Source organism: Tyto alba, unplaced genomic scaffold (genome assembly GCF_018691265.1).
Source record: "Tyto alba isolate M040663 unplaced genomic scaffold, T.alba_DEE_v4.0 Super-Scaffold_38, whole genome shotgun sequence".
In the NCBI taxonomy this organism is placed as follows: Eukaryota; Metazoa; Chordata; class Aves; order Strigiformes; family Tytonidae; genus Tyto; species Tyto alba.
Window position 1 is genome coordinate 22,379,947 of NW_024881313.1, and position 27,378 is coordinate 22,407,324.

A 27,378-nucleotide genomic window follows, 5' to 3' on the forward strand; every position below is an offset into this window, starting at 1 on the left:
TTGCAAAACTTAACGTTGACATGGGAGTAAATGATTTGCAAACTGGTCTTTAAAGGCCAGCAGAGAAGGAAAATATCCATTTATTTCTAATGTTAAATATGGAAGTTACTCAGATCCTATTCTTCTCCCTGGAAGGAGTCTTTATTGAGGTGAGAAGCCAGATTTTCATGACCCAAGTTATTCCAAACTTCCACACACATCGACCTTTACACTGAGAGGTGTTTTAAGGACTATTAAAATGAGGGACATCATGAAGGGTTGCTCTCACAATTTATAACATTAATTTTTAATAGCTTCTGAATTAAGTTTCTGAATTATTCTGTTTCTTTTATTGTTCATATAACAACATGGTAGATTTGGTGGTTGTATTTCAGTGCAGTGAATTCAGGTCAAACTTGCTGAAACCTCCCTGGTAACAGACTGGTGCCTGTTAGTAGCACAGGAGGGCTTACTGGAGGGGAGTTATTGTCCTCCTTCCTGTTCTTCTTTTCACCTATTTTCTTTTTGTCTCTCTTGGTTTGTATGTGTTTTTAAGTGCACATGTCTGTCTGCTCTTTATTTAGCAGTCCTTATAGCATCATTTTTATTTTAACCCTTTAAGATCAATCAAGAATGTGTTGAAGTTAGATTTTTATTTTATTTAATGCATCAGTACAAATTAAACATACTTGAACTAAGACTGTATATTTTTAGCTCCTTTAGCCATTACAGCCAACCAATATAGCATCAAGAACAGCCAGATCACAGAACACTGGTAGAGTGTAGTTTGGGAAATAGCGTATGCATTCAAAACATCATTTTACTGATTTCCTTCATGGTTATAGGTGGAAATGCTAGTCATGCAGTGTCCTCTTTATTTTAACTTGTGTTAACCTGGCTTCACAAATGGTCATTGAGCTTTTTTTTCAAAGGAGATTTTATGTTTATATATTGCATTTGGCATGGTCATCAGTTTAGTTTTCCATGAAGAAAATAGTTTGGGGTTGTTAATAACGTACTCCATAGGCCCTCATGTTTTAATAAATAGGATTATTGATTCTTTTCAAGGTTTTTCTTGGCTGGAAAGACTACTATTTCAGCTTTCTTTGCTTCATTGCCACCTACTATTTTTTGCTGTTTGATCACTGTACTGGATTTTCCCTTTATGCTCCTGACAAGCAATACCTAATGATGGAGCCTGGAAGAGCCATGAGGGTAACCTGGACAGCACCCCAAATATATGCCAGAAATAAAGAAAGCAGCAGTTGCTGCATTACTAAAGCATGCTCTGTGCTGCAGCCTTTTCAGGCTTAAATGCTAGTAATTTGGACCATTTGTTGTCATTTATGTAAATAAGGTTATGAATCATCAAATATGCAAAGCAGGATATTAAGTCATCTGCATAAAATCTCCAGATTTCAGAACATTTAGTTTCTACAAGTATGGGTAGATTGAAACCAAGAAATATCTTTCCAGATGGCTTGAGAATGTGAGGATGCACTGCCTGGGCTTTTTAGTGGCATAGCGGTGAACTCAGATTACCTGAACTATTGTATATAGCTATATAAACACAAATAAATTGAGTTGCAGATTTCCGTACTGTTATTTCAACAAACATGTTCATCTCTCCAGAGTTGCTCAGACAGCCAGGGAATGAGCAGGTGACTGTAGACAATTTACTCAAACCCATGCAGTTAGCATCACGGGGCACTTGTTATGGTGTTGTAAGGACAGTAACAGAAGGGATCAAATTTAACACCAGTCACTTGCAATTTTGACACACAAGAGAACCTTGTGCATCATATATGTATTGAGTTAAGTAACACTGCAAAAAGTAAAGCTTGATGTAATATGATGATGCACATCTTAAATGGGATTTACAGGAAATAAACTTTTTTTCTTTTCTGTGGTAGTCAAAAACACACACTCAAAAATGTAACTCTCACATTTTCTTCCCTTATCCCTCCCCAAACACTGAAAAAGTACAAAATTCACAGAAAACTGATCCAATTAGTTTCTTGAAATATTCATTAATGGGTCTCTCAGAAAAATTACATCACACAAATAGACAAATACATTTTTGCTCTGCTGTTGGCTAAGTCATCACTCCCAGGGATGTTCCCAAGAAAAGGACACTGGATTGGTATAACTCTTTCTGTGCCTGTTTGCAGTTCAGATAGTGACTCTGGCTAATTATTTTTGGTTTTAAAAAAAGCCCCAAAATGAATTCTGGTCTGAGTTGTTATTGTAATAACAGATTATAAAGAATTCTGTATCTGCTTATTTGGCTTCGCATTTCCATAGACTTATGGAGATTTTTCTTTGCATCCAAGGTCTGTTGGCAGAAAAATACTGTGATAGTCCAGCCAAGAGTGCCAAAGGTATGGCTGCCCCAGTCAGCTATTCCTTCTCACCATCATCTTCAGAGGACAACCATTATCTTCCCATTGTTCTCTTTTCTTTATAGTTTGGCTCCTCATGAGAGCATCCACTGCAGCACCCATTCGGGGGTGTTATTGATGTGACTTCACTGGATGAGGAATAGTTAAAATTCTTCATATGGGATATGAGTGGATTACCATCACACCTGAAGTTTGTCCTCCTTTCAGTCCCTTCTTTTACTTACTTTTCCTATGTTTTTTTTTTTTTTTGCCCATGTGAATGATGTAGAACTTCAGGATAAAAGAGAAATATTGAAACAATGAAATGGTTTATCTGTACATTGCCTATTTGGGATGGATTCTGTCAGTCAAGGGTTGCCTTTCCTAAGATATCCAGTTGGTTCCTGCTTCATAACCATTTCCTCTTCAAACCATCACATGTGCTGATTTTCCGTAAGGCATACTTTATATTCCATAAAACTTTAAGCTCTCCGTGTTGTATTTTTGATGTGTTAGATCTCTTTAAAAGGTTCTTTTATTAAGAGGTGATCACTTGAAAATGATGGTGCAAAAAGCTAGAGAAGGCTGCAGGTATGCTAAAATGAATTAATAGCAACTAACATTTGAAACTAACATTTTCTCCAGAGTAAAATGTCAGTGTAGTGTTTCATGTTGTTCCTCTCCCTCCCCTTTTTATAGTGACTAAAGACTAAGCCAGCCATAGTTTCACTTATATAATTTCAGAAGAGATTTTGAAACTTGGACACTTTTCTCTTTTATTAAAAAACTACTAATGCTTTAAATCTGAGATATTTTTGTGCACATCTCTAAAATGAATCTTCTAAAAGAATCTAATGTGAAATAACTGCAGATGTAGTTGCAGTATTCATATGTTATTTAATGATGTAATATTTGTAATGATCTGCTGTGATGTATAGCTAAGGGGTATTTCTTTAAGAATGTATTGAGCCTAAGTTCTTATTTGATTTGATTAAAACATCAGAACAAGTGAAACAACTTTGAACCAAGACTGTATAAATTTTAGCTCTTTTAGTCATTAAAACCAACCAGTATCGCAAGAAGAACAGTCAAATCATAGAACACTGGTAGAGTTTAGTAATAATTTACATACGGAATAAATATTTGAATTTAGTATTCTTCTGTAAGTGGTTGATATATAGAAAAAGGTGACATACTGCAAAAAAAAAAAAAGCATTTGTTTTGAGTTTCACGGGCAGCCACTCGCAGCTGATTGCTCCTTCTGGAATTGCTTGGTGATTAACATCATCTCATCTGGATAATGCACCCAAGCCTGCCATCACAGTTGGCACCAATTGAATATCTTAGCAACAATCTTGTCAAACAGTTCTATCATTACTGGCTGTGTTTGTATGCAAATATCCCATTGCTTTGTTCTTCTGCACCATCCATCCATGGGTGGATGCTGTTATGCGTGCGCAAATGTGCTTAGGCTTGTATAACGCTTCAGATGGGGAAGGGAACCAAGTGCAATCATGAAGAGGCACCCTGAGGACAGAACACCACCAGATAAGGGACAGTAGTGATGTCTGTACTATGCTGGTTTAGAAAAATTGTAACCATGATATAGTTCAATATCTGTAAACACTTTATTAGTAGTCCATAGACCTGTGTACTCAGGCAAACCCAGGACTTCAAAGGTCTTGAACTAAAGCCAAATGTAAGATGCAGAAGTGATAGAATAATAAAGCAAATTCATTCTGCCCTTACTGATGGTATTTCTGGTTTTGGGGCAGAATTGTTCAGATTCCACAGTTGTAAAGTCTTCTGTCTTGAAGAAAGATTTTGCTATCATTTGATTTTCTAAAACTTGAGGAAAAGGAATTAAACTAGACCTGAAGGATTTTTTTTTTTTTTTTGAAGTCTTAGAGCTGAGATTAAATTTTTATGGCTGAGTAGTAAATCTCTGGAACAGGGTTTCCTGATAGAGATGACAACTCTGCTTTAATTATAGCATCTTCTAGGTAGCTATTATATTACAACAGGACCCTTAACAGACTTTTCTTTTTTAAGACCATATTAAAGAGTAACAGGATTTGCCATAATTACATCTTGTTTTCTGTTGGAGGTTCACCTGTCATTGAATGACTGACTAGCTTCATTTTGCATGGTTTATTTTTCCAGGAAGAATGTTTTTAGATTTGTGTGAAATGTTTTAAAATGGGTCTCAATATATTGAACATGAAGCACTTTCTGTATTATGCAACTATTTTAGAAATCATATATGGAAAAATAAAGCTGTGGCACATAGTTCCAAGAAAGCTTTAACATCTGCAAGATTAACTTGTCACTAATTTTGCATGCTTCAGTTACTAGAAAATGTACCTCTCTAAAACAGTAAACTTTTTTTATCACATTACATACCTATCTGTGACTTGCATCTGAAATTGTTTTCATCACTGATCTTGTTCTTTTGGTGCCTATACATTTATTTCTCATTTTGCATGGAATATCTTATGCCATCTGGTTACTTGCTCAATTTTGTGAAGAGAAGACTTCATTAATTTACAGTTTTAACTTCTGCACCTGCAACTTCCATTTATTTGTGTAGCAGTTGTTGCCTCTCAATTGTTTAGAAACAGTCTGCTGAATTTGAAATATTTGTATATGCATGCTTCTCTTTTCTTTAGATTGTCAGAGGCCAAAATACAGGAGAGGATTTGGTGAGGATGAGAAAACGCCACATCCTAAACCATATGGCATCAGATACCAATTTTTCCTGGTTCACATGCAAGGGATCCTCTCCCCTCTCCACGTCTTTATGTGCAAATGTAAACTAGAACTTCATGGGTGCCCAAAAAAGGAAATTTCAAGCTTTGGAAATGCTTTGTTTGGATTAATAACATCTCTAGTCGTGCTTCTTTTATCCCAGGGGGCACAAATATTACTTAAGTTAATAGCAGTATAATAACCTATTTAATATGCTCTGGTAAAAATGCCTTCTGTTAGCTAACTCTTAACAAATTCTTTTTGTTATATTTCAGCAGTTACTTATTTCCTTGGCAAAAAAAGAGGAGAATTGTATTTAGAAACTAACAGGACATTGTTTTAGACAGGGTATGGAAAGTGTATGGTATTCTAAAAATATGACTTGTTTACATAGATGTGATTATTCAAAAGCATGGACTGCATTGTTGGTCCCTTAATATTAATTTCCTCTGTGTGAGGCAGTGACAGAGTTTATTTGTTGACCCAAAGCACTAGGAAAGTTCCCACAGCACTTTACGAAAACCTGACAAACTGAACTGCTTTTTGCTTAATGATATGTTACATCAATATGATGTCTCTACCTAACTGAAGTTGGCTACCTGAAATCTAAGGGGAAAGGGGCTGGGTTTGTTTTGGTCTTTTTTAGTTCATTGGTTTTTGGTTTGGGGTAGGGTTTTTTTAAGTAGTTCAAAAGAATACCTTGGGGCTTCAGAAAGCCTGAGAGCTGATGAAAGGCTTGCTGCCTGGGAAGCTTCATTAGGAACCTGTGGAGGAGGGGTGGGATGGCAGGGAGGGCCTGGGAGGGTCCTGCCTTCTCCCTGCCCTGCTGCCGCAGGGACCCCAGGGCTTCAGGGGAGCTGGGGCGGGGAGAGGACCTGTGCAGACTGGATGCAGGTGATGGAGAGCTGGCAGCAACCCTGGGCTGCATGCTCTCGTGCTGTTTCATCCCATGAGTGAAGTGATTTACTGTGTTTACATCCAGCCTGAAACATCAGAAGATAAGCAATCTGGGCTTATGTTTTGGGGTGGTTTATTTGTTTTTTTTTTTTGAAAGATTTGATGCTCATGGCTGGAATCACCAGCTTCACATCTCAGAGCCCTTAAAATAAACAAACGAGATGTGTTTTGGGAACACGGTGCCAGAGACTGCAAGAGGCCAAAAAGGAATAATGACCGAAAAGGAAGCAAATCCTCCCAGAAATGGCAATAAGGCATGGGGCAGTTTAATTGCTGGGACTTCAGAGAAAGAACCATCCACTGTTGGGCAGATTTAAAGACATTTATACTTCCAGATTATAAATAGGCTCTGAATAGATTTGATAATACTGAATCACACAACTGTTGAGGTGGGAAGGCACTTCTGGAGATCACCTAGTCCAACCGTCAGCTCAGGCAGGCTCAGCTACAGTGGGCTAGTCAGGGCCATGCCTGGTTAGCTGTTGATTATCTCCAAAGATGGAGACTTCATGACCTCTCTGGTCAACCTGTGCCAGTGTCTGACCACCTTCACTGTATAAAAAGCTTTCCCTGATGTTCTTTGTGCTCCCCATATTTCAGTTTGTGCTCATTGCCTCTTGTCCTGTCACTGGGCACCACTGAGGAGAACCTGGCTCCATCACCTTTCATCACCACATCAGATATTTATGCACATGGATAAGATGCCCCTGAGTCTGTTCTCCTCCAGGCTGAGCATTCCCAGTTCTCTCAGCCTCTCTTCACATGACATAATGCCATTAGGCACTTCATTGTTATTCAGGCACTGAGTTATTACTGAAAATGGTTTTCTTTGACTGGAGTATTCTGGGAATTGCTCGTGTTTGAGCAACATGTTTGACTCACTCCATATCTGCATGGTTATGTCTCTGCTGTGAGACAGAGAGCTTCTTCCTTATCAAAAATGAATGTCCATCAGGGTGTTGCCTCTGTCTCACAGTGTGAAGAAGTGTCACCTTGATATCCAAATGGACAAGACTTAGGGCCTGCACTTTTCTTGTCAGAAGCAGATGGATAATGTCTCCCTTTTCCCATTTCTTGTTGCTAAGTTGCTACAGAGAGAGCCTGAGGAAAAACTTGAATTCATGATGTCCTTGCTTTGCTTAGAAATTAAATTATTTTGAATTTATGGGTAACATGACCGTCTGGTTAGACTCCTGCTTCACAGATGAGGCTGCTTTTTCCTGTGCTAAGGGTGCTCAGTTTGAGTGATTGTGCAATGTGCAGTAATCTCAGTAGGATTTTGCTTTAGCTGTATTGATTCGAAAACTGAAACACCATTCGTTATGTTGTCAGTCATAGCTGGATTTTATATGACAACTGACCCGTGTTTGGGAGAATTAAAATATGGCTATGTAGTATCAGAGGCATTATTGTCACTTCTTAAAAACTCTTAAGTACAGAGTATTTGCATTTGTTATAGTGGAAGATCTTAAAAATAACTACAAAACAGTCCGAGATCTTTAGAGGGAAAGACAGTACCTCTTAGGCTCAGTACATCAGAGCTCTCACGTACTGACTGGCTTTTGCTTTTTCTCTTCCTCACTCCAGTTACGTGATTAACTCTCCATTCATCTTCTTGTTTCACTTCTGTGTCTGTTCTCCACCTTCTTCTGCACGACCTGCTGTGCCTGAGCACTGTTAATCAGCCCAGAGTTACTCTCCTGTCCATCAAGTCCCTCCTTAAGAGTTGAAGTCTTCCCACTCACTTAGAGCTCATACTCTGTTGATAATATAATATGAAGAATATTATCAATATCATGGCAAGGCTTGCTGTATTGCACTTAATCTGTCCCATTCTTGATGGGGCAACTAAGCAATAGACAATATGTTCTACAGAGGAAGCATAAACAATTACCTTTTTAATGTGAGACTCTTGGAAAATATGGAAATAGCATGCAAAAATATTTTACTGCATTGCACAATTGCCATCTCAGAAAATGAAGAATGTCTGTAATAATTTAGTCATGTTTACCTGTCTTGTTGCTTGTTAAGCATTTCTCCTAAATACCTATTAGTGCTTTAGCTCTGGTAGTATTGATTTGCTTATGTTCTAGCATTGAAATAAAATGGTCCCTCATACTCTGTTATTCATATAGCATTCTAGTTGCCTGGGATATTGAGGAATACATTTTAAAATTCAGCATGAAGATTTTACTGTAACTGTAGCTGTGATGGTTTCTCTGGTGGTGTTTTTTTTTTTTTTTTTTTTTTCTTTAGAAGTTGTGTGCAAAATTATGGTGAAAGGAATTTTCTTTTCATGTGACCAAATACTCTGCATCTTGGCAGCATTCACAAGCACAGGGCTGGCAGAGAGTTAGGCAGGCTTTGCCTAGGCATTTTCAAAGAAAAGCACCCAGGAACTGACGTTTGAAATAATGTAGCCTGAGGTCAGGAATTTTTTATTTGGAGAGTCGGTAAAGAACATGGTTATCTGTAGTGTGCAAGAAGCCAGGGGGTTTTTTTGGTGTACATGTACCAGTGAAAGAGGAAACTATAGTGGGCAATACTCTGCGCAGTGTTATTTCCTAAGCAATGCTGTCAGTGATAAGGGATTTGGGCCATTTTTCAAAAAGATACGATAATCACTGTCAATCCCTCATTTATTTTGGTGGGTTAGAAAATACAACGGTAGGAGAATATGCATCGTTTAATCCAATTTAAGCTTGTACCATGCTTAACTCAGACAAACGGATTCTTGACATCAGGCATTTACCATGTAGCACTGACACGGTGTGGTTTTGGCACACAGTGAAGAAATCTGCTAAAACAAGAAAGCATTTGTTTGAGAGAGAGGGTTGGGAGAGGAATGCAAGACAGTCCCACAGGCAGAGGTAACCCAGTGCCTGGGTGGTTTTTCACATACCTGCGTAGGTGGGGCATTCCCCTTCTGCTCCAGTGTTGCCCGGTGCCTCGTTGGTGCACGCCGGGAGCTTGAGACAGTTCTTGGAGAGCATCTGCTCCCCACGGCACAGCTGGGACTTAGCGCCGGAACAGAGTCATCTGTTTTACCCCAGTACACATTTACATTCCACAGGTCCGGAAAACTGTCTGTGTGACCACCCAATGCCTGGTGTTTAAAACTGATCGGACTGGCAGCACGGCACTTCACATCCAGCTGCGCTGCACACACGAACTCCCCAGCCTCGGTGCTGGAAAGTGAGCTGGGAAGGATTTTTTTAGAAATTGCTTTCGGAGCAGGTACTGCACAGGCAGAATGTCCAAACCCTCTCGTTTGGCTCGACCTTTGTCAGCTAATACAGCTTCTAAATCGCCTTTGTCTAGGAAAGAAGATTTTAACAGCCGATCACGAAAAATTAGGCTAGGTGAAAAGATTTTGAGAGCTGGCAGCGAAGGAAACCTGGTTAAACAGCATCAGCAAGAGCAGGTGGAAATCACAGAAGGGCTTGTGCCACGGAGGGCTCCTTTCCTGAAAGGTAACCGGTTATTTCATGCTGCAAAAGAAATAATCAAATGCATTTGCAATTCTTGCCTTTTTAATAAACCCCAAACATCAATTACTGTAGAGTAGGGGGTGTGTATGTATGTATATATGTGCGTGTGTGTGTAGCGTATCTAAATGACAGATTCTGGTACATAAAACATTTGTTTTGAAAATAAAAGGACTCAGAACATTTTGTTGTTCATTTGTGGCTGGGTGCTGTATACAAGCTAAAAATGTTGGGCTGTCAAAGTGATAAATCACAATCTTTTACAGTCTAAATATGACCCTGTATCATGAAGCTTTATTTGAAATGGTAATTTGAAATTATTAGCAAGCATGAAAAAGATTAAATAATGTGAGAAAATAGACATCAGTGCAGGCACAGAATCTCATTCAACCTTGCAAGTAAAACTCCTGTTCGTGGGTCCTAACAAGGCAGCTGTGAGTTGATTTCTTGTCGAAAACTAAACAGATCAAGTGTATTTGGAAAGGCTTATATACTTTCAGAATGCAAACAAATGTGGAGGATAATATAAGATTATGATCTACTTTCACTGATCTGTTGAGCAATGGGCTACAGGAACATTACCACTGCCTCTTTTTAACTTAGTTTTTGTGACAGTACGCCTTAGAACTGCATTTAAATGTAGCCATTTAATCTGCATGGTGAAAAATGAGGGTAAATTGCCATTCTATTAGGAAATAAAGGTAGTAGTATTCTAATTGGATTTTTAATAGGTTTTATATTTAAATATGAATAAAAAGCAGAATCCTTTCAATACCAAATACAAATTGCTGCCCCTGCATCCTAAATCCATAGGAAAAAGATGTGTAAATCATAGATGTTTGTAACCTGAAATTGTGTATTTTCATTTCACATACATGGCATCCAAAGTTGCAGTTTTTATTCATGGCTGAATAAGGTTTAAAAGAATACTTTTTTTCCTGCAATATGACTTTTATTACTTCACAAAGAAGGGAGAAGTGATGACACCTAATGTTACTCAGGTAGATGGATGATCTGTTTCTACAAAGAAAACTGGTTCTGAAGCACTTCATTAAAGGCAGAAGGGAGCAAATAGAAAAACAGGAGGTGGGAGGGCTTAAACTTCTGGTCTCACAGAACTTCTTGCTTATTTAGCAGTGTAATATGGAAACTCATTTTTGATCTTGAAAGAAATTAAAAACTTTATTTAGAAAAAAAGCAGATACACAATTTTTTAAGTCCTGGTAACCAAATATTTATTGATGCCATAGTAAATGATGTTTCCCAGTCAAGTTTTTAAAATTTAGAAACTTTCATAGAAAACCTTGTAGTAGTATATTTTTCACCACATTAAAGGTTTTTAAAGAGTAGTTTTCCTCCTTTGTGTTTTCTCATTTATTTGGTGCCTTGAGAAAAGGAAGTTACATGTGAATAGCAAGTGTATCCTTTTAAGGGACATGATTTCTATGGAGCTCTTGATACCTGCTTTTACTTATTTTATTCAAATGTTTTGGGGCTATATAATGCTTTGCAACTAAAAGCGAGGATTGCACTTAGTGTTTTAGGTGAGATTTTTGTAAAAGAAAAGCCTAGTGGCTATTATTAGTGCTGCAACCCGGCACATGATTTTAGTATTTATAGCATTACACTTATTGTTTTCTGGAGCATGAATTAATCCCTGCTATGTACTGGCTTTCTGCATTGGCATGATTTGTGTACAGTAGGCAAGATGTTACTGTGAGCTGGTTTTGCAAGAGATGCTGAATAACAAATACAGGTATTTCTGAATGGAGCGTATTATAAGCATGATGGAAATGCAGTGTATGGCTTCTCTCTGAAAATGGGACTGGATGAATGGCCTCCAATGGAGTTCAAAGTGATTTGGCAGATATTTTGTGAGCAGCAGTTGCAGAGTTGGATCATGGAGGGTGGCAGATATGGGAGAAGCCAAAAGAAACAGTGAAGGGTATAGGAGTTGCAGGGCAGTGCCCTGGGGATGAGGCTAAGTAACACAAGAGTGTGAGCAGCAGCGGAAGGGTGTTCATGTGGTCTTGAAGAGGAAAAGAGGAAAGTGTCAGAGGTACCAGGGAGCAGGTACAGGCTGAATGTGATGGCTGAAATAGGGAGCATGGTGAGGGGAGAATGAGAGCTCCCATGGGAAGAGGATTGGGGCTTGAAGAAGAAAAAATGGCAAAGGAGGATTGGATTTTAGGAACAGATGGGTTGGAGGGGCTGGGATGGGGATGTGGGAGCAGGAAGCTCTCACTGGTGGGGAGCAGGGTCCTGAACAACCTGACATGGAAGAGGGGGATTGCGGAGCCGCGGACGAACGACACGCTGAGACGGGTTCAGTGTGGATGATAGAGCATCAATCAATGTGTGTTTATTGGTCCAGGGTACATATATTTATACAGACAATGATAATTATTATGCCTACTAGTCACTAGCTGATTGGCTTAAGCTCTAAAGGTCGTATTCGCACGGTCCACCTACTTGCAGTTAGCTTACAGCACAAGCTTCTCATAACACTAAGTTTCTCATGCTACTATTTCTGATTCCTATTGACTTGTTTTCGATACACGACAGTACCATAACACAATGTTTCTCAGACCACCGTTACCATAACAGTAGGTTTCTCAGACCACTATTCCTAATTCCCCTTAACCTGTTTTCGACACACCACGGTACACAGGGCTGAAGCGTCCTTGACATTCTTCATGTATCAGCAGCTGCGAGCAGCTGCAGGCAAACCCTAGTGAGGCCCAGCATCAGCAGCTAGAGCAGGCTCTGATCATACAATTGCTCAGTGGGCTCAGGACCCTTGTCTCTGAGCCATTCTCCAACAATTCGCCCTTTTTCTTTTTGTATGAGCAGAGCCTGCGCTAACGTTCTTTCAAAGATTTTCTTAATACATGACAAGGCACAACTTAGGCACGCAGGCTTACAATCTACTGGCTAAAGGCACAGGATCCTTGTCTCTGAGCCATTCTCCAACAGGGGATCTGTTTGACCAACCTTCATCTGTTGTCATGTAATGTCAGTAAAACCCCATGGCCCTGTGTGTGTGTTAACCCCTAAAATCCTGCTCCGTGTAGAAGAGATCAACCTGCGACCACTGGACTAGTTCCTGTTAGTGAGTTTTGCATGTCTTCATGAACAACATGACATCATTTCTGGTTTCTTTGAAATTCTTTTAAATTAAAACCAAAGAGATAACATGCATGAATAGTGTCAACAGGCAGCAACCCAGCAAAGCTCAGTGCTTAACAGATTGGAAATCCAAAATTATGGTTACAATTTTAATGGGACTGTAAAACATGATGACTCATTTTAATTACAATTTTTTTTTCTACAGGATTCCTGCCCTGTGTTATGCATGGGATGAGTTGTGCTTAACTGATAAGTTGGATTGTATAGGCAGGGGGGCAGCTTGTGGCAGAGAGAAAGGTAGTCCTTATAGGTAAACCCACTAAAGCCTGGAGTGGATCTCTCTCTGCCTCTGCCACAGAGGTCTGTGTGGTATCAGACATACTGCCTCAACTTTCACAGGGGAATGCTGGAAGTGTAGATATGCTTTTCATTTCAGTTTTCAGATGTGAAAGTCTGAGACCATGATTTCTGATTTGCAGTGCTGAACACATAACAGTAACTGAAGTCAGTGTCAGCTGTGATTTTATTGCATGAAGTACTGTCTAATACAGAGGACTCAAGAAGGTCATCTTGCACTTATCTGTTACTCTTCACCTGAATTTAATGAACGTCTTTGACCATAATTTCTCTGGATGCCGGCTTCTCATCTTGCTAAAAAAGGGAGGAAGGGGTAGAATAAGATTCTTGCTTCATAGGGACACTTGTGAGAATAGCATTTCACAAATATTCACCTACCTTAATACAATAAGGAGGAATACTGAAGCCCCGGCTACAAAATTCGTTGCTTGGTCTTCAGACCAAGGTCTGACAAGCATGGGGTGCCTGAAGCCCAAGTCCCCATCCATAACAGTTAAGGTGAAACCTTTGACTCTGTGCATGTGAAAGGAGCCCTGTTCATTTTGTGCGGAGAACAAGGCAATGGCCCATATCAAGGGCAGGGGTGGTGTGGGTAAGGAAAGACTGTACCACAGCACGTGCACGTGGGTAGCAAACAGGGTGCCAAAGACAGTCTGAGTTTTGGCATTTTCCACCTGGCAAGAGACTATCTTTGTAACCTCAACTTCATTTTAGGATTTGCTGGTTGGAAGGAAAAATAGAGATAGCTAAACCTTTCATTTTTCATTCTCTCTTTCAAGACTGAATCAATTAAAATATGATTTTTTTCACCTCTGGGATGTGTTACTGATAGGAGAGATTTATGAATTTCTGCCACCCATACTTTCCTCCAAGAAAAGCAGAAAATATACTAATGACTGTTGTTTCAATTTCCTTTCTCTATCCCTTTTTATTGAGTTTTGGTATTTGCTTTATTATTTGTCTTCACATCATTTCACTTTCCTTTATTTTTCACTCTGTTTTTTTCCATTATATTTTCCTCCCTGGTTTCTCCTCTGCACTTTACTTTGCAGATTGTGGTAATTGGCATGCAAGGCCAATACTTTTAGACTAAAATTCCTGGTATCTCATATTCAGTTGAATTCGAAACTAGGCAAAACCTGTTTGTCCCATCTCTAGTTATTAGATAGGGGCCAAAGGACTTTAGGGATATAGTGGGATTCATATCTATGGGCTCTTCATGCAAAACAAGCAATAACAGCACCATAAAAAGTAGAATTAATTATATTTTCCCTGGTTTATTTTTGTGACAAACTCCAACATAACAATGACTGTATAATCCATATGTGTATTACTAATTATCTCTGAGCTTTTTATGGTTTTTAATTAAAGAGATATTGAATCATGGGAAAAGTTTGAAAGTTGTTTTCTGACATTCAAGTAATATCTATGGAATGTATAAGGTGGAGAACTTTATCTGTCAGGAATTTCCATTTCACAGCATTTCCTGACAGAGATGTACCTACAAATAGAGAACACATGTAAGATTAGGGGTTAGCCTTCCAAGGTAGATCATTATTAAAAGAACTACAGAGCAAAGAATGTTTGTATTTAGCCTACAGTATTTTGTTTCCTGTGCAACCGTTTAATATTAATCAAGACAGAGAGAACAGATCTTATAAATACTTGTGTATACAAATGTTCATTATCTCACAAATTTAATGCTAGCTGTTGTCTTTACTGCCAGTACATATTTTTTTGCTTTTAAAATGCAGATTTTTTTACTGCGATCTTAAAATAGATAAAAAATAATAAATTTTACTGTCTTGTATGGTAACCTGAAAAACTATAATGAAACTAATGTTGGTATCAGATGTGTGCATCCTAATATGATTAATTGTTCAAAATTTTGAGCTTGAGACACATAGATTTGCAGATAGGTAAGGAATGTATTATTTAATTTTCGTATATTAGTATCAGAAACAAAGAAATAACATGGACCATTGGATATCAAAATACAGAAGAAATCTAGATAAAAACTGTACGAGCTGTAAAAGAACATTATTAAAATAACTCTTGTAATTTATAGTTGTATTGTAGAAACAGGGATCAGTTGTGAGACAGTAGACATTCTTTCATCACCTGTGAAAATTTATTTCTACAGCTGTTGATGTATGACTTCACCTGGAGGATGAATAGGGCAACCAAACATGCTTCCTTCCAATTAAGATTATGCAGTATATAAACTGGAGTTATGGTTATTGAAATCTGAATGTCTGGACATTTGTTTATGTAAGGAATGATAGGCCAACCTCTGTTCTTATTTACTATGAGATCATGACTCAGACCCAAGTATAAAGTATACTTCAGCTTTTTTTTAAGCATGTTTTCCTGTAAAAATTGGTCATGTCAAAACACCCTGGCAGGTTTTCCTTCATCAGTAACCTTTTTACCCATTATCTGAATTTGTGCAATTATGATGGAGAGGTAAGTGTCTCAAAAATACCGCTTTTCTATGATATACTGTATACACTGTATGCTGTATAGGATACTCTGTTCTGTACCTATCAAATAGTACATGTCAATATTCCTATAATTTTGTGGGAAATTGCTGGCTGGGTAGAGAAGGAAGACCTGATTAATATCATGTTCAGGGAAAAGCTGCAGTGCATGCTCAACTCTTCTTACATATCAGAGAGTTCATGTGTGGGTAAGACTTTATGAAAGACATACCCCAGGGACAAGCTTGGGTTGTAGCTCACAGATCAGACAATTCACCAGAGACGCAAATTCAGACTGTGGTGGAGGTTTCATGAATTCCGATGGAAACTTTTTGGAGCTGAATGCATGCTGTGACCTAAGTATAATTCAGTTTACAAGTCAGTAGTCAATCACAGAAAAAAAAAAAGATTAATTGAAAACCAAGTTACAGTAGTTTCACTGCTTACAGAACTATTTTTCAATTGCAAAAGTATATCCATTTTGAAATCTCCTCCTTTGGGACTTGTCACGATTGGAAGGGAAGCACTATACAACCTCTTGGGAAGTTCAGAATCTTCCATTTCCTATACTATAAGGGCTAATAATATGGAATGGGAAAAAACTCCACCAATTTCCCCTCATCACCACTCAAGAAAAGCTTAAACTATCTAGATGGGGTAATTTTGGAGAGGCTACAGTTGTGGGGGAAATTAGATATAATGTTTTTGAAGACTGATTTTTCTTTAACTTGTGTCTCTGAAATCATTCAAAGGTTTTGAAGTTTAGAATAAATTAAGGAAATGAATAGGTGGCACAGATTGTAGGTACTTAATGAATTTTGCAAAATTTGGATGAGAAGGCTCAGAAATATTGGTCCCACTATCAAAATCCCCTTAATTCTGGTTGTTTCTGCGAAACAGGTTTTTCTTCTGTCCAGAATTGACCCTATAAATATAATGTATATAATTTTTTAGTGTGTCCTGTTATCAAAACAAGAGATAGAGTTTTGAATTGAAACCATGATTTTCCAATTTATGCCTTTATTTGACAGTGTGGATATTCTAGTAGATTAAAATGTTACTTGTGAGTTCAGTTTTAGTAAGTTTATTAGCATAATATCGAGACAAGAATTGTTCTACGGTTGAGAGGGTCTTGTTTGAAAGTGGAAAGAACATCATACAAATGTGCTAAAAAGAAATAGCAACGTCCATGTATTTAATATCCCTTGTACTTGATATATTTGTGTATCTTTTCTATTTTTGGTGGTTGGACTGTAGTATTCTTCTAGCCTGAAAGTCAGCTCCTATCTTTTGTTTCAATTCTTGCCTGCTAATCAAGCGATGAGATTGATAGAGCTTTCTGTAATCCAAATTACTGGCATTGTTTGAAGCCCTATTGCATGGGTTTGAAAACCAATGTGAAAACTGTAGAAGAGATTTCTGATATGGTGGGAATACCCAAGCAGCACCACAGCTGTGGATGGCCATTAGAAATTGGTATCAGGCTGGGTCAGAACTTTCCAAATCAGTTTGTCTGGGAGATTCCCTTTCAGTCAAAGCATTAAATTTGATTTTTCTTTGTATGATCTTTCCCAGAATTTGGATTCTGAGGAATCTCAGAGGACTTGGAAGTCTCTTGGTGAAAACAAGCCTTGGTATCCATACACAAACAGTGATGCTGATGGAAACATTAGTATCACTGAGTTCCTGGAGAGTCCCATTGCTACTCTCAGGAGTCTCTCAAGTTACCTCACGTCTCCTCTGAAGCAGGATTTTCAAAGCTAGACGTGGTACTCCATCACTGAGTGCAGTGGAATGATTATGCTACATTTCTTGCAGACAAATATTTGTAAATCCTAGTGCAAGTAAAGTTTTTGCACAGTGGCCTGGTAATGTTTTAAGCTTCTGATTAACTCCTACAGCCATTTTTGCTATTAATCTTCTAGGCATTTAGGGGCTTTCTCGCTGCCCCAGAAAGATGATCATCCTATTTGATCTTAATTTCTAAATACTTCCTTGTATTTTAAGGGTAGACACAAGATTGGCCTTTTTAAAATCTTCTGGTATTTCATCCACCCTGAGTGAATTCAGATAAATATTAAGGGCACAGAAATTTTCATCAGTTAGTTCTTGAAATGCTCTAGGATAAGATTCATGAGACCCAGCACACTGTCTGGTTTAATTCCTTCTCTATTTAGATTTTGTCTCTGATATTAATTACAAGGGATGTATGGTCACAGCTGACCCTCTTAGTGAAGTGTAATATGAGAAAGGCATTCGAAATTCTGTTTACCCATGCCATTTGTTAAAAACTGTCTTTTCCCATTGAGTAATGGATCCCTCTTTTATTTGCTCTTCCTCTGACTACTAAGGCATTTATGCAGTACACAGTCACCCAGGCCTGCAGCTCATTTTATGTAAAGGGAGAAGACTCAGGGCCCAGTCATGAATTCACCTTATTTTCCCTCTGTGAAAAAAATGCAGCAGGAATTTTTAGAAAATGACAAAGCTGCAAACACATGAAAAATCAAAACATCTGGAATGCACAGCTAGCTGGCTGGACATATCCAGGGTATTAACATCTGGATATTTAAGAACAGACAAAGTTGTACTATTCCTGAGGAATGTGTGTTTTATGATAGCCATCTCCTGCTGACATAGGCTGCGGTTGTGTCCTGGTTTAGATAACATTTATCTTGAGCCTGATACTTTGAGTTTGTGAACAGGCTAATGTCTTTGCTGCCACTTAGACATACAGAAAACTTCCTGGGCAGTGAAAACTTTGGAGAGAAACCTCCTCAACCTTCTGCCTTTGAAAACTCAGATCCATCTGTGGCATCTAAATGTGAGATAGATAGACTTAATTCAATTGACTGAAATAAAACTTTGTAAGTAGTCCTTGTTGGAAGACACTGTAAAGGAGGTTTAGCCAGAAAATGTGAAACTGCTGTGTGAGGTGCAGGCACTGCCAGGCTAACACGCAAGCTTCAGAGAGAACTGTTTTGCCTGGCTGCATCTTGGCCTTAACATTGCAGAGCCTGAGCTGGTAGTTAGGACCTGGAACATGCATTGCCTCCTTTTGAGGCTGCAGATTTATTTTTTGGTGATGATGTTCTGCCTGGCTTGAGATGCTCCCTCTGCTCCATTACATGTAGTTGCCAATGCCTGGTGATTAGGACCTGTTAAGCCTTGCACAAAAACTGTAATTTTTCAAGAAGTCAAAATGGACTTTTTTTTTTTTTTTTTTAGTCAGCTAATCACTGAAAATGCAGAAAATCGTCTTTTGTAAAAAGCAGGAAGTTTCCACCAGTGTAGAGCCAAAAGCTTTAGGGAAGAAAATGTGGGAAGCTCCGAGCTGCTTCCCTGATGCGTGGTACAGAACATTGCTCCATCACAGCTGGCCCACAAAGATCTACAGAGGTGAAGTACAGTAGTCGTTTAATAATGATTTCTGTATTTTCCTCTCAGTAACAACACAGGAGTTAAATTTCAAATGGTCAGTTACAACTAAAAGCATCAATTTGAATTTCTTTAGTCTCCTCTCTTTTCTGTCCATAAGCACAAGTTTTATTGCAGATGACAGGGTAGAGATTTTTCCAAGCCCTCTGTGAAATATTGGTAGTATGTAGCAGGTACAGCCTTAATTTTCACTTTTGATCGCTACATGTTTAAGCATGCAGACCTAACACCAGTTGGTCTTTTATCTTCCTCAGAAAGATGTGCAATGCTTATCAGTACATTGATGTAAGCCATATCCATGACAGTTGGAGCCGTTCTGTGCAGCTCTGTGGCACGTAACAGCTCATATCTTTATATCCTACATAATCTATATATTTATTACATATAATCATTCTGATAAAGTGTCATCTCTCAAGAAGAAACCTTGTCACACTACATATTTGAAAGCCAAACCCAACATTTACTGATCATTTTTAAATGGTGTTGATAGGATGTGTGGCCAATGAACTTAAGCATTCAGTAGTTTCTCAGAGAGTGTTCTGGAGAGATACGAGAGGAAGTTTGCCCAAGTGTCCTTATCTCTTCAGGAGGCACATCATATCTCATAGCAGTAAGGAAATGCAACCAGCTGATGGGACCAGATATTCTTGCATCATTAAAGAAGCTAATATATGAGATGAAAGATCCCATAGATTGTGACAGGACTATTTAAAGTGAGTTTCTTAACCCTTGAAAAAGGTTTTGGGTAAATTTGTTTCTGGTTTTCATCTATATGCTTGCTTAGAGGACATTAAAAGCAGGTACATATCCACTTACAGTTTGAATCATCTTCCATGCATATGTTTGCTGTAGCTGCCATGAAGATATGTGGTGAAGGTAGAAGGAGCTGACCTGCAGGCAGTCAATATGGAATTGCAATTTCCTTATTGCCACGTCTGAGGATCCCTGGTCAAAAGATGTGTTTGAAATATGTGTGCTTCGGTATGTGAAAATAGACACAAACTATGTGGGCAGAACACTGAGGACTCCTCACCTTAGCCATGCACCGGGGTGCCTTTGGCAGGGAACAGGACTCCAGCAGGAGCAAGGGTTGGGTGGTAAGTGAAAGGCGCTGTAAAGGAAGGGGATGAGGTATGTGTTAGGAAACTCTTTAGAAGCTGAATTCTGACTGAATCAGAATTGGTGTCAAAATCTGTGTCGTCTTTTCACCATGCTGATATAAGGTTAAAAATACTTGAAGCCTTTGAAAAGGATTCTGAATTTTTTAAATGAAAGCTGATATACATGCAGGCACCATTACTGTTACTTCCACTGGAAAAACTGAATAAATGTCTGTCCTGGGTTGAGTGAATGGTGGAGTTTTTTGGTGTCAGGGGAGGGGGGCTATCGGGGCGGCCCCTTGTGAGAAGCTTCTCGAAGCTCCCCCAGCTCCAAGTCAGCTCCACTTCTGTTTGGAAAATTGAGCCAATCGGCTGCGCCTCTGCGATAACATATTTAAGAAGGGACGTGGTGACGTGCAGTCGGACTTGTGAGGAGGAGTCGCTGCAGCTGCATGAACACCAAGGTCAGTGGAGGAACGGAGGAAGAAAGGAGGGGGGAGGTGTGCCGGAGCAGAGACCCCCCTGTATCCTGTGGTGAGACGGCAGGGCGGCCCCCCCTGCCATCCATGAAGATCTACGGTAGAGCAGACATTGATTTATGGCCTGTGGCTCCATGATCAAGGTTCTGTGCCTGAAGAAGGCCGGGATCTCATGGGAAAAGGTAGCCCTGCTGCTGTAATTCAGTGCTGGGAGGATTGCAGCATGCGGGGGAGTCCCACGCCGGAGCAGCTCGGGAAGGGCTGCAGCCGTGGGAGAGAATCCAGTCGGAGGAAGTTAGTGACCCATGACGGAGCAGTGTGGGGAATGCTGCGGCCCATGGGAGGACCTCATGTCGGAGGAAGTTTGTGGAGGACTGTCTCCTGTGAGAGGGGGACCACGATGGAGCAGGAGGAACAAGTTTTGGACACTCCCCTCACCGAAGATGAAGGAAGTGGCAGCGCTGACTGCACCCCCCATTCCCTGCCCCTGCACCACTGGGGGAGGAGGTAGAGATATCGGGAGCAGAGCTGAGCCCAGGAAGAAGGGAGGGGTGGGGGGAAGGTGTTCTCAAGATGTGGCAATGCTTCTCACTGTCCTACTCTGTTATATGTTGTTAGTGTCTGTAATAAATATATGTTCTTTTTTTCTTCCCCTAACAAGTCTGCCTTCTGCTCGTGACCATAAAGGGGAATTTTCTCCCCATCCCAGTCCTATCTCAAACCCCAAGCCTGGCTCTCTGTCCCTTCTCATTGCCGGAGGAGAAGGGAGAGAGAGCTGCCGCATTGTGGTTGGCTGCCAACCAGGCCCAAACCACGACAATGTCTGATAACATTCGTGTTGAAGATAGTAAAAATACTGTATAAGATTGCTTTTACATTACCACAAATTTACAGAAATTGACACAAACTCCTTCTTAGTCTTTGGTGATCTTCTAAATAACACATTCAATAACATCAAAGCTGGTTCTAACTACTTCAGATCTAATTTTCTGAATTATGATAAAAATTAAATCTTAGCTTTTTCCAAGGATTAAAAGAAGTATGTCTGAGCCCTGGGCTTTTCTCTTTTACTTTCTCAGCTCACTGCAACTGAACTTAAAATATACCTGAAGTAAACAAAGCAAGCACACTCACCAATTATTATATCAGGTGATCTTAGCACAGGCAAGCCTTGTAAAATCAGCAGTGTGTTTAAGCCCTTTAGGAGCCTGGTATCTAGGGGAAGGTAAGGAAGATATTTATACTTTTTTTTTTTTTTTTTTTTTTTTTTCCAGAAGGGGAGTGCTATGAAACTGTCAGATCTCTTCTCAGTTTCAAAAAGAGCAAAAAACCCCAAAGAACTGAAGAAAATATTGGTTTTGAATGATGCAATATGAATTGCATCCTGACTGCATTGGTACTAAACATTCTCATAAACATTGTTAATTATCAGAGAATTTTACTAAACTAAAATGATGTGTATTCAGCAGTACTGTTAAGTGATCATAGTCTATATTCATAGATAACTGGATATCAGTTTTTTGGATTTGTCTTGATGTGTGGGACAACCAGTTGTAAGGAGGGGAAGAAGAGTGACTTGCCCTAGCTAATTTAAATGGTTACTCAGCTATTCACTAGCCAGGAAAATTTTTGGACTTGGTATACAGGCAACATGAGGTCCTTGGTCTTTGCTTGATAGCAAACAAGAATTATGGTTTCTCCTAGACTTAAAAAAAAATCTTCTACAGCAGGAATAATGGAATTCCTTGTTCATTGGTCTGTTTTTGCTCTCACCTTCATCTGTCCATAAGAGTTGGGGTACCCTTCATTTGTCATTAGCAGACAGCCTGGGTGCCCAGTTGTTGTGCATAACTAGCACCGTTTCAGCCCTCCTGAGAGGTTAGGAGCTGGGGGGCATGTCTCCTCAGCCAGGTACCTTCTGATGGCTGCACATACCCATTTCACCAGCCGAGGGATGCAAGGGCTCATTTCTGCGTTGTGTCCTGCAGGCAGCAGTGAGTTATGTTTGCAGACTGTCCACCTTGCCACAGTCTCATCTGGGCAATTGATGAGCTGCAAGGTTGAGCTACGATGAGGACACCGATACTTTATTGAATGTGGCTGTCTAGCAGGTGTGTACATAATGATAGTAAATAACATTGACCAGCAGCATATCAGCATGCTCAAAGTGTCACAATAATATAACACACTCTGGCTGAGGGTGTATTTACTGTCTCTAACATTAGTTTTTTAAATTGCAGCTCAGTTAATCTAATGGTATGGCTGTATATTATGAAAGATTTCCTCTTAATATAGTAATGTGAGTATTACCTTTAAAAGGTTCTGTTATTTCTTTCACCCTCTTTCCAATACGTTTGACTGCAAAGAAAACATTTTTAACTGTTTCTGCAGTTTATAAAGAAATGTGTCTACTTATTAAAGCCAGACATGCCATTTGTTAAAGGAATTGCATCCTGTGAGGCATCCTGGAGAATGTTCCTTTCATCTTTTAAAAATTCCTTCAGCTAAATAACATAGGTATTCAGTCTCCCTGACTTCACTTAACGAATGTTGTAATGCTGACTTTAAAATAGATACTTGGAAGGAAGCATGTTCTTCCCTGCTATGCTGAAGTTCTGGTATTTTCAGTGTGGTGCAAGATGCCTTATAAATGTTGTATCCAGACAATTCAGAATAATTCCTCTAAAGACAAGTCTTCTGGTTTCTTGAAAGTTTTCTCATTGTAAATCTCTACTCCCTGAGATGTCATTATGAAGGGCACGTCCCTGCCCCCCTCTAGTCTGATAATAGCAAGGTAGCAAAGCAAAAGTTGTAACTCATTACATTAAATTCAACTTCTGTTTAATGCCTGTCACTGTAAATATAGCACTTTATGATGAGCAACTTGAGAATAGAGTTTTGCCTTGGAAGGTGATGGGCAGCTTTAATTATAAGCAAAAATACAGTTTCACTTCAGTGAGAAAGTAATGTAGGCCACATTGAACACATTGACTGTGTGTTGTATATCTTGTGGGCTCTCTGTGTCACTTTCATTAGAAGATAAAATGGTGTTCCCGGGGAAGGCAAGGAAAGCAATATGTTTCCTTTCAGAGCTGTTCCTTGGATTGGAGCAGAGCGCTAGAGAAACATGTGCTCTGAAGACTGCTTCCTTGTTGGATGTGTTGGTTTTATCCTGTCTCCCTCAAAGCTCAAATGAAAATGAGGAGCGAGAGCTATGGGGATTTGCTGAAGGAATATCTGTGGTTGGTCTTAGTATGTATATGGAGCAGGCTGCCATGAAGCTGGGATGTGAGGTGTCAGGGTGTTCAGAAGAGGAGCTGATGAGCTGGACTGTTTTCATGAAAGTGGTGAATGCTCTGAAACTATACGAGTACCTGTGGTACTGCTGCAGACACTCATGGCACTTCAGTGGTTTTTAGATCCAGATGCAGCATTAAACCTCCCAAGAATCAAACCAATATTAAACATTGTCTGTGGGCTTGTGTTTAGAAGAATACAGAAAAAAAGATGTTTAAAGGAATAGGGAAACATTTTTAAAAGGTCAGTTGAGTTGTGGCCCTCATTGTGCATCCCAGGTGAGCAGTTTGTGATACATCCAAACTTAATTCCTCATCTGTGTGATTGTAGCTGTTTTTCTTCTCACTCTTGCAGTAATCTAAAGGTCTGCCCCAAGCCTGGCATTCAGTGCAGAATGAATCATCTTTAGTAAGGTATAAATGCCTGGGAATTGAATCAAGGCGGGGTTAAGTTCAGCTTAAACTCACATTAGCAAAATGTATGAAACAGTGAACTGTTAAGACATATTTCACAGGAAAATTCAATGGTTCTAGCAGTACAGCAGTGAAAGCTTCCAACATAAAATGTTCAAAAGCTATTCATTAGAGACACCAAAATTATTAAACTGCTTAAGAATTATAATATTTTTAAAATGTGTACACATGGGATTCTTCATCATTTTGCTCTCTGATTGTCAACATATTTAAATAGAGAACATATCTGAGCATAGTTGAGTTTATGCTGATGGCATTGATCTTAGGACATACCAGCCCAGATAGATACAAGATTTAGTATTTTTAGTTCAGTTGATCAAAATGTCTTCGAAATCTGAAAGGAGTTTTACTTTGGATATTAAACAGTAGAAACTGTGGCTGTTTCAGAAAAGGAAAAATGATGCCTAGAATCAGGCAGTATGTATTTTATTTCTTAGCCTCAGTTTGAGGAACCTGGAGGGCAAGGTACTAGCATACATTTGCAAGTGCAACTTGGGCTGGATGGTTGTTTTGGGTGATGGCTGGATACTTGTTTTGGGTGATGGAGTAATAGATAATTTTGCTGGTAAATTTTACAGGAATATTGAAGAGAGTTGTTAAGTAGCTAAGGAGGGAGAATCTAGGACTCCTAAGAGAATAACCATGGAAAGAAGCCAAAGAATTCTAAAGATTTTGGGGAAAAAAAGAGATGAGAGAAAGCTTTGGGATCATACAGTTAATTACATCTAATAAAGTCTAGACTATATTGAAGGGATGGTTTGAGATCTTGGTTACTTTATGACAGTACTGGTAAATGACAGTAATTGGACTTGGAGACACTATGATGAACAAGAGAAGTAAAGAGGATAGGAATTCTTGACTGGGCTGTGAATCTGTTGTGATGGTATTGTTGGTGCATTAAAATGTTAATACTTACTGTATATTAATAGACAAATTGTTTTAAAATTATTCAGTATTGTTCTCTCCTGTTGCCAGCATTTTAGGTGCATTAAATTACATAAGGAAATAAAATAAAAATGTAAGCACAGGCATCCAGCTGAGTTCTTGCATGTCAGATGGATGTCTAATACAAATGAAAGCATGTTTGGTTTAGGTCGCAATCGTTATAGATTACCTGCAAAGTACAGATGGGAACACCAAAGGGGATCTGGAGAGCAAAAAGCTTGCTGCTTGCAAGGGTATGACATACCTGAATCTGAAAAGAAAGCAGAGAGGAATGGAAAGAGTTCTTATGAATGCTATTTTGAGTGATGAAAGACTGACTTTGTGAGACTCTTGTTGGAACAGATCAAGAATGACAGTAAAAAGACAGGGAGTGGCAGAGGTGAGAGCTGAGATGATCTCCAGTAGATATGTTGGTCTCTACAGAGGGATCATGAAGACATGAGAAGGTTGTGAAATGAACTGTACAATATAGAAAGTTTGGGGCTGTTTCATTATTACATGTCAATAACAAAGTAAGGTTATTGTCAGTGGGTAGACAGTGTGCAGCTTCCTCATTTTGTGGGATTGATGAAAATAGTTTTAAACTGATGAAATGGGCTACATGAGAAAGTGCATGAGAGACCCATGTGATGCCTGCACAAGCCTTGAGGGCACAGTGAAATTAAAATTGGATAAATGAGACTACAGAAGTGGATAAAGGAATGATATTATTAGGTGATAGCTGACAAGAACAAACAAGTCTCACTGTTGGTAAAAACTGTGATGTGAAGATATAGTTAGTGAAAGGATCTCATCTCATCTTTCTGGGGTTTGGGTGAGGTCAGTGTGAATCGTGGAGACGTTGGTTCATCAATGTAACAATCAATGCAGGTGGATGGAAGCCTGAAGGCTATCTGTGCCAAAGGGAAAAGAGGTGTTATCCAGAAAATGGCAATGTGTCCAGGAAGGCTTGTATTAGCAAATGGATTCGGTTGGGTGTTTGTTCACGTTAAAGGCATAAAGTTTTGAGAAAGGGAAGATGGGATAAAATAGAACCTCCTGGAATACAGAACATTTGGAAGAAAAACTAAGATAAAAGCTCTGCTAAAGTAGTGTTACAGTAAGGCAAAAGTAGATGGGAATAAGGACAGGGAGAGAACCACTCAGAAACTGCCATAAATTTCCAAAGGACAAATATTTGAGAAGTTGCGGACAGCAGTTAATTAGTCTGGAATAAAAAGAGCAGGGACTACTATGTAAAGCAGCCATGAATGTCATCTTTAGTCAAAGGTTCAAAAAACTGCTGGAATTAATATAGATATATGATTGATACACACTGTATGAAAGTTCCCTATATTTCACTGGATAAATAATCATCCCAAAAATAGTATTAAGCATAAGCAAGGAGTTTGCAAGGAATGGAAAGAGGATTGACCAATACAGAGAACTGTACCTTAAAAATATGAAAACATGGGAATGAATTGTAAATTTCCAAGGATCCGCATAACTATTTTTTAAAAAATAAAACCTATAAAAATTAAAGAAGAATGGAAGTGCAGTCAGTGTAAAAAGATTAAAGTTTTGACATTAGCAGTGATAGAGACGGATATTTTAATGATGCTATCAAATCTGGGACAAATACAGGGCAGCTAATAGGAATGATGATGCAGAAATGGAAATTCTCACCTCCAGGGGGAAGCAAAACTTAAATTATGTAATTGTTTAAATCAGAAGAGACCATATAATCCAAATCCAAGAACTTGCATAATATAATTGCAATTCCAAGAGCAAGAACTTTTAATAAGTATATCACATCAGGATTACCTAGGGGAATAAGTTAAAAATAGTACGTAAATTGGAAAAAAATGACTCATGTAAAGAGCCTTAGTATGATCTCAAGAGTATGCAAAATCTTTTACAAAAAAGTTTTGATGAGAGAATAAGCAAATGACACAAAACATGATAAATGAGTTAAAGTACAATGTAGGATCTCCACAAGAAAGACATGCTTGTCTAAGCTGATACCTTTAATTGAAAAGATAGCTAAACTAATTCTCTAAACAAATAAACAAACAAAAGTAATCATATAGAAAATCTATATGGACTTCAACAAAATACTGTATTTGTCATCTGCTGTGTAGAGATTTG

General features: G+C 38.9%; 1 protein-coding gene across 2 annotated transcripts in view; it reads left to right on the forward strand.

The window, feature by feature from the left end:
- Window positions 1–27,378, forward strand: part of KIAA1217 (KIAA1217 ortholog) — a 372,126-nt gene that overhangs the window by 122,225 nt on the left and 222,523 nt on the right. Inside the window, exon 1 of one of the 2 annotated variants that reach the window (XM_032991142.2) lies at window positions 9,333–9,538. The exons of the other annotated variant lie outside the window; for it this stretch is intronic. The gene's annotated coding sequence lies outside the window, so the exon portion shown is untranslated. Of the gene's footprint in view, window positions 1–9,332; window positions 9,539–27,378 lie in introns of those variants that run through there. 2 annotated transcript variants of the gene reach the window in all.